At 48.9% G+C, this 19126-nt stretch overlaps 1 protein-coding gene across 2 annotated transcripts in view; it reads left to right on the top strand.

Annotated features, from left to right (window-relative positions):
• Nucleotides 1–14148: 14148 nt before the first annotated feature.
• SLC7A9 (solute carrier family 7 member 9) overlaps nucleotides 14149–19126 on the top strand; it is a 50949-nt gene continuing 45971 nt past the window's right edge. Inside the window, exon 1 of one of the 2 annotated variants that reach the window (XM_040329457.1) lies at nucleotides 14149–14270. The gene's annotated coding sequence lies outside the window, so the exon portion shown is untranslated. Of the gene's footprint in view, nucleotides 14410–19126 lie in introns of both variants that reach the window. The other variant, XM_040329456.1, reaches the window with a different exon arrangement.

Raw genomic sequence — 19126 nt, forward strand, 5'->3', positions numbered from 1 at the left:
ATGCATTAAAAATGCATTGTTTACTGTGAAAATGACAATTGCAGTTTGGGAGTTTACCACTAGGGGGCGCTGAAGGGGTTAAGTGTGACCTCATGTGTGTTTCTAACTGTAGGGGGGCGGGGCTGGACGTGTGATGTCATTGATCGTGTTTCCCTATATAAGGGAACACACGATCAATGACAGCGCCACTGTGAAGAACGGGGAAGGTGTGTTTACACACAGCTCTCCTGGTTCTTCAGCTCCGGGGACCGATCGCGGGACTCCAGCGGCGATCGGGTCCCGCGGCCGAGGTCACGGAGCTTCAGACCGGGTCGTGGGCGCGTGCCAGCGACTCACGGCTGGGCACTTAAGGAGGACTTACAGGTACGTGCTTGTGCCCAGCCGTGTCATTCTGCCGACGTATATGTGCAGGAGGCGGTCCTTAAGTGGTTAAATCAGACGTATGGCGATACGTCCCCATCCGTCCATGGCGAATCAAATCGGGTAAGATCTGATGAATACGGACATGCTGTCTGTTTTCATCAGATCGCTCCATTGGAGACAGCGGCGCTGCACAAGCCCCTCCCCACTCAGTGAGCAGAGAGGGGCTTGTCATCCGCCGGCTCAGCGGACAGATCTCCCGCTGAGTTGGCGGGAGCAGGCGGACTCGGTAGCACGACCGCGCAATTGTCAGCTAAAGCGACGCAGTGCCGAATCGCAAAAAATGGCCCGGTCGGGAAGTGGGTAAATCCTTCTGCGGCTGAAGTGGTTAAGTATTATGTAATCTCAGCTATGGCTGGACTTAATAATATTTGTATTTCTATAGTATAGATCCTGCAGTGTGGACTCTCCTGGTGTCAGAATCTTCCTATATAAATATTATACCAATTCCCTTGATTCCAGCCATGTCTGAGGTTACATAATACTAAAACCCTGATGAAGAGTCTGAACCCCAGAAACAGGTTGGCTTTTTTATACTTTTGATTATCTAATAAGACCATCTTGGATTTTGCTGATTGGTGCAGCACCCGCATGCTGCTTCTTACATGGCTGAACTTTTCACAGGATCCCCCTTTTTCCTTTTGGGGGTGCTCTGCTATTTACAGTACAGTAAAACCTTGGTTTACGAGTAACACGGTTAACAAGCGTTTTGAATACCGAGCAATTTTTTTTTCTGACTCAGTTTGCGAGTGTTGTCTCGCAAAACAAGCAGAATTCAAGCTAATGGCGTGTGCAGTACCACATTTGGTCAGAGGTGCGGGGGGGGCGCTGTTGACACTCGTAACGGAGCCATTTGGAAATACTCGGAATCACTCAGAAGTACTCGGTTCCCGGATGTTTCCGAACCTTTCCAAGGGTTTCCGAGATCAGCCAAGCTGTCCCCGAGTATTTCCGAGGCTCTCCGGCGCCCCCTCCCACCTCTGGCCACATGCGGTATTGCATGCCATAGAAGTCAATGCGGAACAAATTATCTTTGTTTCCATTGACTTCTATGGGGAAATTCGCTTTGATATGCAAGTGCTTTTAATTACAAGTATTATCCTGGAACGGATTATGCTCCTAATCCAAGGTTCCACTGTATGTGTAATTCTTGTAAAAGTGATGAAGAGAGATTTTATGTGATTTTTGCACAGCGGATATATTTTATAGTATTGTATTGCTTGTCAAATGTATTTTTACAGGAATTAAAAAAAGGCTTATTTAAAAAAAAAAATGTCTCTTACAATCTTTCTTGCATCTCGTTACTTGCGCTGAGTGGGAAGAGAGCGGAAACGAAGAAAAAAGACCAGGGCGGGTCTTCAATTTGAGGGAAACTTTGTAGCCATTAATAGGGCCAGTAACTGCAATGGCACCAGAATCGGGGCCCTTTAATGCTAAAAAAAAATAGGGGGCAGATCCACAGAGCGAGTACGCCGGCGTATCTACTGATACGCCGGCGTACTTTCAAATTTCCCGCGTCGTATCTTTGTTTTGAATCCTCAAAACAAGATACGACGGCATCTGGGTTAGATCCGACAGGCATACGTCTTCGTACGCCTTCGGATCTAAGATGCAATTCTTCGGCATCCGCTGGGTGGCGTTCCCGGCGTTTTCCGCGTTGAGTATGCAAATTAGCTATTTCCGACGATCCACGGACGTACGAGCGGCCGTTGCATTTTTTACCGTCGTCTCTAGTCGGCTTTTTCCGGTGTATAGTTAAAGCTGGTATTTCGTGGCTTATAGTTAAACCTGCTATGTTAAGTATGGCCGTCGTTCCCGCGTTTAATTTGATATTTTTTTTTGGTTTGCGTAAGTCGTCCGTGAATCTGGATGGACGTAATTCACGTCTATGTTAAAAAAAAAAATGACGTCCTTGCGACGTCATTTAGCGCAATGCACGGCGGGAAATTTAGGGACGGCGCATGCGCAGTTCGTTCGGCGCGGGGACGCGCTTCATTTAAATGAAACACGCCGCCTAATCGCCCATTTGAATTACGTGCCGTTATATATGAATTCTATTAAAAAAAGGGGGGGTTGTCATCTGTGATCCTTACAAAAAAGGGGGGTAGCCATCCAGGCCTCTGGGGACCTCCGGGCCCCTTACAGGTGTACTGCCTGTACCCGTTTGATGGCGGCCCTGGGGCCCTTACACTTTACAAAAGAAAAATGGGCATTAGCAGAGAATCTCCCCCCAGCTGATTCCTGATTTCCAATCCGCCTTCTACAGGTAATCGGCCTTCACCTACGCATCGTCAGCCTTCACCTGTGCAGCTCCAGCTCTGCCTGCAGACACACAACAGCAGAAGTTTAGTGTAAGTATTGTGATGTGGTCACAAAGATTTCAGCAGTGTATCCGCTCCTTGTAGTCACCTCTGTATCCACCTTTCTATAATCTGCAGGACGGAGCCAAGGATATGGGATCCAGTCATTTCCTCTTGGACTTGGATTATTCCTCCAACAGTGGGATCATTGTCTTCTCTTCCTGCATCAGTCTAATCATTGTCTCTGGGGATCTTTATCTGCAGGAGAATTTCTGGGGGTCAGATTCCTGCTCTTGGTGAGCTTCTTTGTTGTACGTCTCATAGGGGGGGGTCAGTGCTGATCCTGACCTCCCTGGGGCCCTAAGCAAATGAAATGACATGTCACATTAAAGTTAAGAAGTGGGGGGGCAGTGTTCTGCTGTCGGAAGTGACATCTTACATTAAAGTGAGAAGCGGGGGGGGGGGGGGGTGGTGACTTCTTACCTCTTCTCCCATGCAGCCAGCGAGTTGAGAAGCGGGGTGAGGGGCCATAAATGACTTCTCACCAGGCGGGGCCTCTAGTAATTTGGGGGGCCCTCTGCAGCTTTGCGGGGCCCTAAGCGGCTTGCATAGTGAGCCTATAGGGCGGATCGGCCATGGGGGGGGATTCACTAAAACGGGTGTACACAAAATCTGGTGCAGCTGTGCACGGTAACCAATCAGCTTCTAACTTCAGCTTGTTCAGTTAAAGCAGAGTTCCACCCAAAAGTGGAAGCTCCTCTTAGGCCCCGTACTCACGACCAAACATGTCTGCTGAAACTGACCAGTTTCAGCAGACATGTTTGGTCGTGAGTAGGCCCGAGCGGACCATTTTCGGGCGGATCGGACAGGTTTCCAGCGGACAACTGTTTCCTGGACTTGCTTTAAAACAGTCCGCTGGAAACCTGTCCCCCCGACATGTACGGTCGTCTGTACAGACCTACCGTACATGTCCGGCCGCCCGCCATCCCTCGCATGCGTCGAATGACTTTGACGCATGCGTGGAAGCATTTTAAAGGCAGGCCGCCCACGTCGCCGCGTCATTGTCGCGGCGACACCACGTCATCGACGCGGCGACACCGCGGACACGCCCCGCGTATTGTTTACGCGCGGACCTCTGTTCGATGGTGTGTACAGCCATCGAACAGAAGTCCCCGGGCAGACATGTCCGATGAAAACGGTCCGCGGACCGGTTTCATCGGACATGTCTGCTCGTGAGTACAAGGCCTTAGAGTGCTTTCACACTGAATGCGCCCAGGCGTCGGCGGTAAAGCGCTGCTATTCCTAGCAGCGTTTTACCGTTGTTTTTGCAGTGCTTTTTGCCCATAGCGACTTTAAACCCCCGCTTGTGGACAAAAAAGGGTTAAAAGCGCAGCTGGCGGTCCGGCAGCGCTGCCCATTGATTTCAATGGGCAGGGGCGTTTTAGGAGCGGTGTATACACGGCTCCTAGGGCGCTGCAAAGAAGCCGCTTGCAGGACTTTTTTTGACGCCCTGCCAGCGCAGCGCCCCAGTGTGAAAGCACTCGGGCTTTCACACTGGGATTGAAGCTGAGGCTTTTTACAGGCGCTATTTTTAGCACTAAAGTGCCTGAAAAACGCCTGGATTTCCACCACCCTTACTTCCTCAAAGGGAAATAACAAGCTGGTCTAACAAGATTGGTCCTTCATAATTCAATGCTGGTTGTCCCTTATGTTACCTTTATCACAGACAAACGCCTGTATGCCGTTCCCTATTATTCCCCCAAATACCTTACATACTATTGATGTTAGGCTGACTGGTTTGTAGTTTCCTGGTATACATCGCAATCCCTTTTTTTGTATTTTGGTACCATTGTAGTCAGTAAGGTGTCTTTAGAAATTACAAATAGAATCCTACGTTAACGTATGTTTGAGACCTTTTTTTTTTTTTTTTAAAGTGATCCAGTGGTGAATCCGCTCCTGGGATCACTTTCAGCTGATGCCGAATCGCCCACAGAACCGCTAGCTGCTGCCATAACCCCTGTAATTAAATGTCAAAATAATGACATAAATGTACTGTGGACAGTCGGCAGATCTTAGTTTCACTTTAAAGCCTTGGTGCCCAACTGGTGGCCCTTTGGAATATGATGCGTGGCCCTCGGACATCAGCAGTTTGTAGTGGGGACATTTTATTAGGGTAATAGAATTGAGCACTACATACATCTCATTTGTTCCTAGTTTCGCCTTCTGCAGAATATCTCCAGCCAACAATGTATCCTGTCCTCATTCTCTGACCCTCATTTCCTCCATTAGGTAGCAGTTTCTGACAGTCCTCTCAAGCATTACATATATTCAACAATATGTGCAGGCGCGGCATAACTCATAAGTTGACATTCACTGCTTTAAAGTGACAAACAAGATTTTTTTTTGGGAGAAAGTATGTTCCTATTTTTGCCACTGGAGGGAGCACTGGGACCTGTTCATTCCTTCTGTCCCAAGGCTGGAAAACGTTGGCTTTTTTTTTTTTCCTCTTTTAACCATTTCACAATCTGGCATCGCTATAAAAGTGTGTTTTAAAGGTCAAGTTCAATTGTCAGCTCAACATTTTTACTTACTGCTATTTTTTTGCACATTTCACTTTAACTCTTTTCCCGGCTGTGGCTCTCCGCTCCTCCCGGCTGTGGCTCTCCGCTCCTCCCGGCTGTGGCTCTCCGCTCCTCCCGGCTGTGGCTCTCCGCTCCTCCCGGCTGTGGCTCTCCGTTCCTCCCGGCTGTGGCTGTCCGCTCCTCCCGGCTGTGGCTCTGCGTTCCTCCCGGCTGTGGCTCTGCGTTCCTCCCGGCTGTGGCTCTCCGTTCCTCCCGGCTGTGGCTCTCCATTCCTCCCGGCTGAGGCTCTCCGTTCCTCCCGGCTGAGGCTCTCCATTCCTCCCGGCTGTGGCTGTCCGCTCCTCCCGGCTGTGGCTGTCCGCTCCTCCCGGCTGTGGCTGTCCGCTCCTCCCGGCTGTGGCTCTCTGCTCCTCCCGGCTGTGGCTGTCCGCTCCTCCCGGCTGTGGCTGTCCGCTCCTCCCGGCTGTGGCTGTCCGCTCCTCCCGGCTGTGGCTGTCCGCTCCTCCCGGCTGTGGCTGTCCGCTCCTCCCGGCTGTGGCTGTCCGCTCCTCCCGGCTGTGGCTGTCCGCTCCTCCCGGCTGTGGCTGTCCGCTCCTCCCGGCTGTGGCTGTCCGCTCCTCCCGGCTGTGGCTCTCCGCTCCTCCCGGCTGAGGCTCTCCGCTCCTCCCGGCTGAGGCTCTCCGCTCCTCCCGGCTGAGGCTCTCCGCTCCTCCCCGCTGTGGCTCTCCGCTCCTCCCGGCTGTGGCACATGTCTATCGAATACCTTAGATAAACTCTGTCTACTGGATTTCCACCACCCTTACTTCCTCAAAGGGAAATAACAAGCTGGTCTAACAAGATTGGTCCTTCATAATTCCATGCTGGTTGTCCCTTATGTTACCTTTATCACAGACAAGCGTCTGTATACCGTTCCCTATTATTCCCCCAAATACCTTACATACTATTGATGTTAGGCTGACTGGTTTGTAGTTTCCTGGTATACATCGCAATCCTTTTTTGTATTCTGGTCCCACAATTAGTACCATTGTAGTCAGTAAGGGCTCTTTCACACGGGCGGCCCGTTCAGGTCCGCCTGACAGTTTTTTTTTTTTGCGGACCTGAACGGGCGCTCCGTGCTCCTCTATGGAGCCGCGAATGTCAGCGCTGACATGCCCGCTGACATCAGACCCGCTTCGGTCCGCCAAAGTGTGACGGAGGAAAAACCTACTTTTCCATCCGTCTATCGGATCGGGTGAACACGGACAGATGGTGGGGGATAGGGGAGAGCGGAGAAAAGACAGGGCGGTCCCTGCACAGTGTGCAGGGACCGCCCTGTCATCCGCTGGCTCAGCGGGGATCAACGGAGCGATCCCCACTGAGCAAGCCCCATGTCACTGATCCGCCCCATGTGAAAGGTGCCTAAGGTGTCTTTAAAAATTACAAATAGAATCCTACGTTTAACGTATGTTTGAGACCTTCTTTTTTTTTTTTTTATTTTTTTTTTTTAACATGACTATACAGCATTCTGTTGTTACAAATAGCAGCTTGGCTATACTGAGCTAAGTTCCCTAAAGACTTGTGGGTGTAAGCCACCTAGACATGTTGATTTGTTTATATTAAAGTGGATGTAAACCCAAATTGTTTATTTTTTATTTTTTTTTATTGATGTCACAATGTACAGTATAAGATTTCCTATCATCTATGCCCAGTCTTGCCACATATAGTTAATCCAGCTCTGAGCAATCCTCTCTTATTGTTCAGAGAAAGAAAACGGACTTGCAGAGAAAAACCTTAGTCCGTTCGGTTCCGCCCCCTTGCTGTGAGTGGCAGGTTATTTACATATCTCATGCACTAGCCTGGAGACAGGCATTATTTTTTAATTCCCACCCCTTTTCTGAAGTCATGTGATTACTTTCTGGATTTTGACTGGATGTTAGTGATCATAGCAGAATTTAGTGTAAGGAATACATAGGAAAAAATGCATGTTGACAAGGGGAGTGTAGAGGTGGACGGGGAGTCTACTGACATCACGACTCCACCCACCGAGCTCCAGACAACAGATCCACCCACAGAATCTGCAGTTTTTCAGTTCTTATAACAGACAGAGGGGAAACATTTAACAGGTAAGGATGCATGCAGGAGGCATCTATATCCTCATAGATCAGCACTATGGCAGTAGTTTAGAAAGGATGAGAGTGGCTTTACATCCACTTTAAGTTTCTCTGGTCTCTTTTATATCTGGTTTTCAGTCAAGCACAGTGGTACATTGTGACTTGCTACTTCAGTTTTTCAAAATGATAACATAACCAATGTAGCTTCCCAATCTCAGGTTATATCAGTTCACCATGAAGCCGAGCTATAATGCAGGGGAAATTGCATGTATAGGATGGCCATAAAAATGTTTTTATCATCTGGAGGAAAGAAGTCAGGGTCGGTGCGTCATAATGGAGTCAAGTTCGGAGTGGCAGAGCAGAGAATTTTACACAACGGGGGTTATTTACAAAAGGCAAATCCACTTTTCACTGCAAGTGCGCTTTGAAGTGCAGTCTCTGTAAATCTGAGGGGTAGATCTGAAATGAGGGGAAGCTCTGCTGATTTTTATCACCCAATCATGTGTAAGCTAAAATGCTGTTTTTTACTTTCCTTGCATGTCCCCCTCGGATCTACAGCGACTGCACTTCCAGCTGCAAAAGGCGGGGCCAACTAGGGTGACCACATTTCCAATCTGCCATTCAGGGACACACACCCTTTCTCACCTTCCCCCAAAAAAGATGGGGGTAATATAGTCTCGGGGTTGATGGGGAATTTGGTGGCGGGTTATTTGTCAGGTGCCAGATGCAGTGCCGCTTGCCACCCATAGCCTGCCACCAGATGCAGTGCTGCTGTCACTCCCTCTGCATGAGCCACGTGTGTAGAAGGAAAAGAGTGGCGTCCCTATCTGGAGAGTGAAGATCATACCAGTCCCCGCTGCTTGTCGCTGGGTGCCAGAGAAGGAGGAGGTGCCGAGGTGGGTGGGGACCAAGGATGGACTGGCCATTGGGACTACAGGGAGTTTCCCGGTGGGCCGATGTCTCAGTGGGCCGGGTTCAGTGACAGTGGACCGCCACCCCCCTCCGGTCCTCTGTCTCTCCCTTCCCGCAGGCTCACCTCCTCTCCCTCCCCGCAGCGATCACCTGGGGGGAACAAAGAAGCAGGGGGAGGACCAGAGGAGCAGGGGGACAACAGAGGAGCATGAGGGAGGGGAAAGACAGCTGACAGCTATGGCCTGGGAGTTTCTCCCTTGTGTCTAATCCTTTTCCTATAAGGGGGGGGGGGGGCACCGAACTGATTCTTTGCCCGGGTGAAATAAGTACCAGCCGTTCTACTCTAATAAAGTAGAACGGCTAGTGAAGGGGGAGAGGGGGCTTGGGTGGTCGGGGGGGGGGGGGGCCCGGGAGTTGTCCGGCCGCCATGGGCGAGATCTGTCAAAATGGGCCAGTCTGGATGAAGTCCAGGGCCAAATTTCCGTCCCAGTCCAGCCCTGGTGGGGACAGCAGTGCTGCACTAGGCACAGGCCTCGCTCTCAGTCTCACTGTCAATTGAGTAAATTGTCACCGGTTGTCACTGTAAATTGTCACTGGTTGCAAGATGCCAGGCAGCGCTGGCCCTAGCAACCAGTCCCGGAAATGTAGTTATTAGTTAGTAGGGGGTGGCTGTGTCCTCTATTTCATTCCGGGACATTGTATTGTCCCGGAATGAAGGTGCCCGGGACCCAGGACAGACATGTCAATTGCGGGACAGTCCCGGACACGTGGGCACCCTAGGGCCAACTCAATATTGAACACTACGGACCAAGACTGGGATGCCATTAAAGATTATGTGCGTGTAAAGGCAGGCGTCCCAATACTTTTGACAATATAGTATATATTCCGATTCTTTTGTAAGCTCAGATGTGACCAATTCTCTCCCTTTTCACCACCTTTTATATAGTCAATCTGGTGACCACCAACCTTTCCCATCCCCCCCCCCCCCCCCCCCCCGCAATGAATTATTACACGCGTTCAGCGAGTGGTAAAACACTAACAGATAATTTAATGTGTTATCTAAAGCATAGTATTTACAAGCAGTAACAGGAATACTTTGTGATCAGCTGGTTTATACATAAGCCAGTAATTTCCACTGTCAAAGTCCTATGTACAGAATGAGATTACCCGCATTCCCCATATCGCGCCGGCATACATTACCAGCTGTACCGTGTAAGCCAATACGTTTAATACCCGTCCAGAAGCCTTTAATGGCTATTTACAAATCGCTTCATGATTAACGGACATCGCGTTTTATTCCTGCATAGGAAAGCGGGCCTATAAAGAGGAAAAAAGCTTCCCATGGGGTCGGCACTCCAGGAAAGTCGTAAAGGGAATTTTCAATAGAGGTGTTTTTAACCACTTGCTTACTGGGCACTTGAACCCCCATCCTGCCCAGACCAATTTTTTTAGCTTTCAGCGCTGATTCATTTTGAATGACAATTGCGCGGTCATACAACGCTGTACCCAAATGATATTTTTATCATTTTTTTCCCCACAAATAGAGCTTTCTTTTGGTGGTATTTGATCACCTCTGCGGTTTTTATTTTTTGTTAAAAAAAATTAAAAACACAGATTTAAAATATATATATATATATATTTTATATATATTATTTTATATATATATTATTTTATATATATATTATTTTATATATATATTATTTTATATATATATTATTTTATATATATATTATTTTATATATATATTATTTTATATATATTTTATATTTTATTTTATATTTTGTTATAAAAAAATTTAAATAGGTAATTTTTCTCCTTCATTGTTGTACGCTGATGAGGCGGCACTGGTGGGCCCCGATAAGGCGGCACTGTTGGGGCCCCCGATAAGGCAGCACTGGTGGGCACCGATAAGGCAACGCTGGCAATTGGCAGCTGGCACTGATGAGGCACATCTGCCTCCTTCCTCTTCGGGACCAAAGTCCCTTGTGCACGAGCCGGTGATCGGCTTTTTTCCTCCTCCTGTCAGCACGAGGAGAAAAAAAAACGATTACTGATTTTTTTTTTTTTTTTTTTTGTTTACATCACGTGGTCAACTGTCATTGGCTGACAGCTAATCTCGTGGTAAGGGGTCGGGATCGGCCCCTTACGCGGATCGGCGATCACCCGAGTCTCGGTGACTTGATCGATCGCGGCGCGCGCACCCTGCAGAGGTGCCTGGGGAGCACGCAAAGGGGAGGATGTCTATTAAGGGCCTTCCTGTTTTTTTAGGTCCGCGCTGTAGCCGTCATTTGGCTATAGCGCGGGCCTCAAGTAGTTTGTGTTTCTGTGTGAACAGGGAAAAAATCAAATGTTCTCAGGCTATATTCTTTGCAGTTCGAATGTTTAAATGTAGAAAATACCACGTTATGGCCACTAGATGTAGCTGAGGAGCATACTTATTTCCTATGATGGCACCACCTGTTGGCCAAAATGCAGTATTTTCCGCATTCAAACTGCAGAGAATATAGCCTAAGAACATTTGATTTTTCCCTAAGAACCGATTTACATTGTTTAGATGGATTAAGCGCTAAACAATGTAGGTACACCCCTGCGTTTCATGTCCCAACCCCAATAGGTGCAGGAACTCCTCCCATATAAGTCACCATTCGTCTCCGCCCCCCCTACCCACCTCTGATCACTGTCTCATGGCTCAACTCCCTCCACCTGCATCTGCATCCACCTCTATAGGCTAAAAAATAAAAAGGCGAAATAACAAGGAGAGCCTGCATGCCGGACGGGGGTCAGCACCCATCTGAATGAACTCCTATGTACGTGTAACATTGTTTTTTTTTGTTTTTTTTTAAACATAGGTGTTTTACCACAGTGGAATGTTGCCATGCTAGAATCTTAAAGTGTATACATAGGTGCATTCCAATTTTATAGCCTCATTACTTTTTATTATATTATCTAGGAGATAGCCTATTATATTTATGGCTATTTCTTAGAATAACTGGGAACCTGATGACTAACTTAACCACTTGAGCCCCGGACCATTTTGTTGCTAAAGGTCCAGGCCCCTTTTTGCGATTCGGCACTGCGTCGCTTTAACTGACAGTTGCGCGGTCGTGCGACGTGGCTCCCAAACAAAATTGATGTCTTTTTTTTCCCCACAAATAGAGCTTTCTTTTGGTGGTATTTGATCACCTCTGCGGTTTTTATTTTTTGCGCTATAAACAAAAATGGAACAACAATTAAAAAAAAAATTGCAATATTTTTCACTTTTTGCTATAATAAATATCCCCCAAAAATCTATATAAATAAAACAAAATTTCCTCAGTTTAGGCCGATACGTATTCTTCTACTTATTTTTGGTAAAAAAAATCGCAATGAGCGTTTATTGATTGGTTTTAGTACAGACCCCCCCCCCCCCATAAACCACCCCCCTCCATTAGTACAGTCCCCCCCATAAACCATCCCCGCTCCATTAGTACAGACCACCCCCCTCCATTTGTACAGACCCCTCCCCAAACAACCCCCCTCCATTAGTACAGACCCCCCTCTATTAGTACAGACCTCCCCCTCCATTAGTACAGACCCCCCATAAACCATCCCCCCTCCATTAGTACAGACCCCCCACAAACCACCCCCCTCCATTTGTACAGACCCCTCCCCAAACAACCCCCCTCCATTAGTACAGTCCCCCCTCCATTAGTACAGACCCCCCCACAAACCACCCCCCCATTAGTGCAGACCTCCCACAAAACATCCCCCTCCATTACTACAGACCCCCCTCTGGACAAACCCCACCCGGGCGGCAGCTGGAGAGGACAGTGTGCAGCCACGCCGCCCGGGTGGAGAAGATCGTGACAGAGAGAAGAACGAACAAATGTCATGCACTGCACTGCATGGACCGCCCCCAACGACGACACTGTGCGCCGTGTGCGGGTCTTTTGCCGAACAGAGATAGCTGCTCCGATCTCCTCTGACAGAAGGAGGAACCAGGACGGACTTGGGAAACAGAGTGGCGGCTCTGAGCTGCGGAGAGAGACACCAACAATGACATCCCAGTCTTAAGTCCTGTACACACGATCGGTTTTTCCGACAGGAATTGTGTGATGACAGGTTGTTGTCAGAAAATCTGACCGTTTGTGCGATCCATCGGCTAATTGTTGTCGGTTTTTCCACCTTGGATAGCATGCTTTAAAATTTTCCGCCAACAAATACGTGTTGATGGATTATTCGATCGTGTGTACACCCCTTACATCAAAGTTCCCCTTTATACCAAAGGCCGCAGTGTTCCCCCTTATATCAGAGCCCTCTCTGTACATCAGCGTTCTCAGTGTTCCCCCTTAAATCAGGGTTCTTAGAGCATCCCTTATGTTAGATTCCCCAAAGTTCTCCCTTACATCAGAGTTTGCAGAGTCCCCCCTTACAGTGAAAGGGAACTCTGCGAGTTCAGATGTAAAAGGGGAACTCTGTGTACTCTGATGTAAAGGGGAACTATTGTTACTAACTTCATATGATTAAAAATTATATTTAATAGCAAAGTATATGTATAGTTTATACAAAAAAAAAAAAAAATTGCTGTGTGCCGCTAAATTGTTCAGGTTCGACTTGAAGAAAAGGTGGCAACCCTAGGCTAGGGTGACCAGATTTTTAAAATTAAATCCGGGGACTTTTTTTTTTTTTTACTAGTAATGGTGGCAATCGGTGACTCTCTGCCACCGCCCGCCTCACAGCCTGTCAGGTCTCACTCTCCGGGCCCCGGCTACTACTGGGTGGGGAGCGGAGGAAGATCACTCCGCCAGGGAAGGCAAGGAGATAAGCAGGCCGGGACTTTAGCCAAGGCAGAAGAAAATGTAAGCGGAGCTGAATGGGCACCCGAAACTGAAGAAATATTCCCTCCACTCCGACCAGCACATGATCATCAGAAAGGGGCACAGATAATGGAAAAAATACACCCCACTAAGCTAGTGGGAGGGGGGGTGTAATTCAGAATTATATTTTTTTTAATTCTGCACTGACTGTCTTTGAAATTGCCCAAGCCCCTGTTCAAATACAATCCGGGGACAAACTTGGTCTGGGGACAGTGTTCTCAATCCGGGGACAAACTTGGTCTGGGGACAGTGTCCTCAATCCGGGGACAAACTTGGTCTGGGGACAGTGTCCTCAATCCGGGGAAAAAACTGGGGACAAACTTGGTCTGGGGACAGTGTCCTCAAACCTGGGGACTGTCCCCTGAAATCGGGGATGTCTGGTCACCCTACCCTAGGCACAGATGGCAATAAAAACCTGGCAGAGGTTTTAATGCGTAAAGCGATTATATCTGGTGGTATATTTGCATTTATCATATAAAATTACAATTAATCATGATGAAGTTCGCTGCCGTCTCCCTGATTAATACAAAGTTATCAGGATGGAGGCAGGGTCACAAAATGGCCGCCTCATACAGCACAGCAATGTTTACATCTGACGTTTAGGAATAATAATAGGCTGCTGTGTGGGAAGGCCTTGTGTTGAGAGATGCAGAATGTATACTGGAAGGTTCACATTTCTCCTGTTTGTGGGAATAGAAGTCTCACATGAGGTATTCTCTCAGTTCTCTAGAAAAGTCTTCTGGGAAGTGGAAGCAGTCTCCTCCAGCTGGTCTCTTATCGTGATCAGCCTGTCAGCACTGTGTGTAGGTTCTGCAGAACAAGGAGACTTTGTATGGGCTGCCAGGGCAGCCATTGTTGGGGCAGTGACTGGGCTGCTGTGTGACACAATGGTAGATATTAATCCAGGCGGAGTGTGAGAGGCAGCAGCGTCTGTGTTCCTGCACTGTGATTAGGGGCAGGTTTAATTATTACTGACAATGACCTCTGCACTGCCTCCTCTCTGCCTGCAGGCTGATAGGAATACCTGAGCTCTATAAAAACACTTCTGGACTGCCAGCATCAGTCATAGAGATCAGCACTGGACCGTGAGAGCTGCACACCGATACCCAGGTACCACTGAAACTCGGATACTGCCGGTACTTGGGTACCACTGGCATTCAGATAATACCAGTATTCCCATACCACCGACTGCCAAGTACTACCGACGTTCAGGTACCACCGACACCAAGGGACTACCTCTGATACACAGGTAACGCCAGCACCCATATAATACTAGCACTTGGGTACCATCAACAACCAGAGACCACCAACAGTCAGATACTACCACTGACCCAGAGACTGCCAACATTCAGGTACTACTGACATCTAGGGACTGCCAACAGTCAGGTTCCCCCAATACCCAGAGACCTTCAATCTTCAGATACCACTGACCCAGAGACCACCAACATTTGGGAACCACTGACATTCAGGGACTACCACCACTCAGGTACTACTAACACCCAGGGACTACCACCACTCAGGTACTACTAACACCCAGGGACTACCACCACTCAGGTACTACTAACACCCAGGGACTACCACAACTCGGGTACTACTAACGCCCAGGGACTACCACAACTCGGGTACTACTAATGCCCAGGGACTACCACAACTCGGGTACTACTAACACCCAGGGACTACCACCACTCAGGTACTACTAACACCCAGGGACTACCACCACTCGGGTACTACTAATGCCCAGGGACTACCACAACTTAGGTACTACTAACACCCAGGGACTACCACCACTCAGGTACTACTAACACCCAGGGACTACCACAACTCGGGTACTACTAACGCCCAGGGACTACCACCACTCAGGTACTACTAACACCCAGGGACTACCACAACTCAGGGACTACCACCACTCAGGTACTACTAACACCCAGGGACTACCACCACTCAGGTACTACTAACACCCAGGGACTACCACCACTCAGGTACTACTAACACCCAGGGACTACCACAACTCGGGTACTACTAACGCCCAGGGACTACCACAACTCGGGTACTACTAATGCCCAGGGACTACCACAACTCGGGTACTACTAACACCCAGGGACTACCACCACTCAGGTACTACTAACACCCAGGGACTACCACCACTCGGGTACTACTAATGCCCAGGGACTACCACAACTCAGGTACTACTAACACCCAGGGACTACCACCACTCAGGTACTACTAACACCCAGGGACTACCACAACTCGGGTACTACTAACGCCCAGGGACTACCACCACTCAGGTACTACTAACACCCAGGGACTACCACAACTCGGGTACTACTAACACCCAGGGACTACCACCACTCAGGTACTACTAACACCCAGGGACTACCACCACTCAGGTACTACTAACACCCAGGGACTACAATACTGAGATACCACTGACATCCAGAGACTACCAACAGTCAGGTACTACCAATACCCAGAGACCTTCAATTTTCAGATACCACTGACCCAGAGACTACCAACATTTGGGAACCACTGACATTCAGAGACCACCACCACTCAGATACTACTAACACCCAGGGACTACCACCACTCAGGTACTACTAACACCCAGGGACTACCACCACTCAGGTACTACTAACACCCAGGGACTACCAATACTGAGATACCACTGACATCCAGAGACTACCAACAGTCAGGTACTACCAATACCCAGAGACCTTCAATTTTCAGATACCACTGACCCAGAGACTACCAACATTTAGGAACCACTGACATTCAGACACTACCAGCACTCAGGGACTACCAGCACTCAGATACCACTGACATTCAGGGCATACCAACAGTGGGGTATCACCAATATCTAGAGACCATCAACCCTCAGATACCACTGACCCAGAGACTACCAACAGTCAGGTACCACTGACATCCAGGGAATACCAACAGCCAGGTGCCAACAATACCTAGAGACCATCAACCCTCAGGTACCACTGACCTAAAAACTTCCAACATTCAGGAATCTCTGACATCCAGGGACTACCAACACTCAGGTACCACTGACACCAAAGTACTACTGATGGCCAAAGACTATCAATACTCAGGTAGCACTGACACCCAGTGACTACCAACATTCCGGTACCACTGATGCAGAGGCGTCACCAATGCTTGGGTACCACTGTCACCCAGGGACTGCCAACACTTAGGAACTACCAACACCCAAGGACTAATAGCAAACTGCCAACACTTGGGTGCCACCAACACCCAGGGACTACCATCACGCAGATACCACTGACGCCCCCGGACTACCATTATTAATTGGGATTCCACAACACCTGGGTGACTAACAACATTGTGGTACCACTGACACCCAGGGACTGCCAGCACTTGGGTACCGTGGACAGGCACTACCGACATCCCAGTCTGGGACATGATGGGATGGGAGGGTTCTGTCCAGCATTTCTGTATATTATTATTACTGCTGTCACATTTGTATTTATAATTTTGTATGTTCAATAGGCAAATCCTTCCAAATATATTTGAAAAGTAGTGATGTCACTCCCATGTGTTTTTATATTCAGTCAGTAGTCTTGTCATTGCTATAAGATATATATGTTAGATTTGGAAAGTTTGGAACAGTGGGGTAGATTCAGGTACATTTGCCCATTTCTTACGGAGGCGCAGCGCACCGTTTTGCCGCTGCGCCTCCGTAAATTTCCTGCGCTACGCTTGATTCACGGAGCAGTTGCCCCCGTAAATTGCGTGGGCGCTCCTGAAAAATGCCCGGCGTAAGAGTGCGCAATTTAAATGATCCCATGGGGGGCGTGGATCATTTAAATTAGGCGCGTTCCCGCGCCGAACGTAGTGCGCATGCTCCGTCGGGAAACTTTCCCGACGTGCATTGCGGTAAATGACGTCGCACGGACGTCATTTGCTTTAAAGTGAATGTGAATGGCCCCCAAGGCTATTCACGATTCACTTACGCAAACGACGTTATTTTTCAAAAACGCGACGCGGGAACGACGGGTATACGTAGCATTGGCTGCCCCTGCTAATAGCAGGGGCAGCCTTACGCAAAAACCGACGTACGCAAACGACGTAAACTGCGTACGCAGGGCTCGCGTAGGGTCGTGAATCGGCGTTAGTATGCAATTTGCATACTATACGCTGAACACTACGGGAACGCCCCCTAGCGGCCATCGTAAGAATGCAGCCTACGATATGACTGGCATAAGAGCCTTATGCTAGTCATATCTTAGGCTGCAGTCGGCGTAACGAGGTTCCTGAATCAGGAGCATTCGAAACGCCGGAGCAAGTAAGCAATTGCGCTGCGTAACCATGGAAACGCAGACGCAATTGCTTTTTGAATCTGGGCCAATGACATTTAAGGCGACCATACACTATACAATCTGATTGTACAATCTCTTTTAGATCTACCGTCAGCTATGTAGTGCAAGGGCCTGTCTGATGGATAGATTGTATAGGTTTGTCCTCATATGTACCCAGCATGAGATTGTACAATCTGGTTGTATAGATTTTTTTTTTTTTTTTTGCTGCTGTGAAATCATCTTGGGGAAATTTGGCCGCCGTCTCCTATATTTGTTACATTTTTACACAATGTGACACCGTGACATTCTTAACACTTTTGTTGCAAAATACAGAAGAAGTTCTGGATGTCAGCCCAAAAGATACGCTTCATGCTTCCCAGCTTTTTTAAGCCTGCGTTTCAGAAACAAACGAGCGCAACAACCGTTATTACATTAATGTGCACATGGGTGGCTGGCTCTGATATTGCATTGGGTGAACCTAATCTGGGACATTATGCAGATAATAGATCTTTATTGTGTATGTGGGTGCAGCCCGTATTACCAGAACATTGCACAAGCTGCTGCAAGCCCAAGTTAAAGGGTCACTCTAACTAATAGTAATGTTGGGGCTCAGTGCCATAATTCCCAGCTCTTTTTCCCATTGGAGTGCATAGCCCGGTGTGAGCTCCAACCAGATCAAATCTTTCTCTCCCCTCCTCTGGGAGAATAGAGCAGCGGGGAACACAGCTTTTTTTTTTTTTTTTATGATTTTCATCATCATTGACCTCACTAATAGTCTCCAATAATGTCTCGGTCTCCGGCGCTCTCTCTGTATGGCTAGGTCTCCGGTCGCTCTCTCTGTATGGCTCGGTCTCCGGCGCTCTCTCTGTATGGCTAGGTTGCCGGGGGCTCTCTCTGTATGGCTCGGTCTCCGGCGCTCTCTCTGTATGGCTCGGTCTCCGGGCGCTCTCTCTGTATGGCTAGGTCTCTGGGCGCTCTCTCTGTATGGCTCGGTCTCCGGGCGCTCTCTCTGTATGGCCCGGTCTCTGGGCGCTCTCTCTGTATTGCTCGGTCTCCGGCGCTCTCTCTGTATGGCTTGGTCTCCGGCGCTCTCTCTGTATGGTTAGGTCTCCGGGCGCTCTCTCTGTATGGCTCGGTCTCCGGCGCTCTCTCTGTATGGCTCGGTCTCCGGCGCTCTCTCTGTATGGCTCGGTCTCCGGCGCTCTCTCTGTATGGCTCGGTCTCCGGCGCTCTCTCTGTATGGCTCGGTCTCCGGCACTCTCTCTGTATGGCTCGGTCTCCGGCGCTCTCTCTGTATGGCTAGCTCTACGGGCACTCTCTCTGTATGGCTCGGTCTCCAGCGCTCTCTCTGTATGGCTCGGGTTTCTGCAGCTTTCTCTGGTATGACTTGGTCTTTCTCTGTATGGCTCGGTCTCCGGCGCTCTCTCTGTATGGCTCGGTCTCCGGCGCTCTCTCTGTATGGCTAGGTCTCCGGGCGCTCTCTCTGTATGGCTCGGTCTCCGGCGCTCTCTCTGTATGGCTCAGTCTCCGGCCCTCTCTCTGTATGGATTGGTCTCTGGCCCTCTCTCTGTATGGCTCGGTCTCTGCAGCTTTCTCTGGTATGACTTGGTCTTTCTCTGTATAGCTCGGTCTCCGGCGCTCTCTCTTTAT

This window comes from Rana temporaria, chromosome 11, assembly GCF_905171775.1.
Source record: "Rana temporaria chromosome 11, aRanTem1.1, whole genome shotgun sequence".
Lineage (NCBI taxonomy): Eukaryota > Metazoa > Chordata > Amphibia > Anura > Ranidae > Rana > Rana temporaria.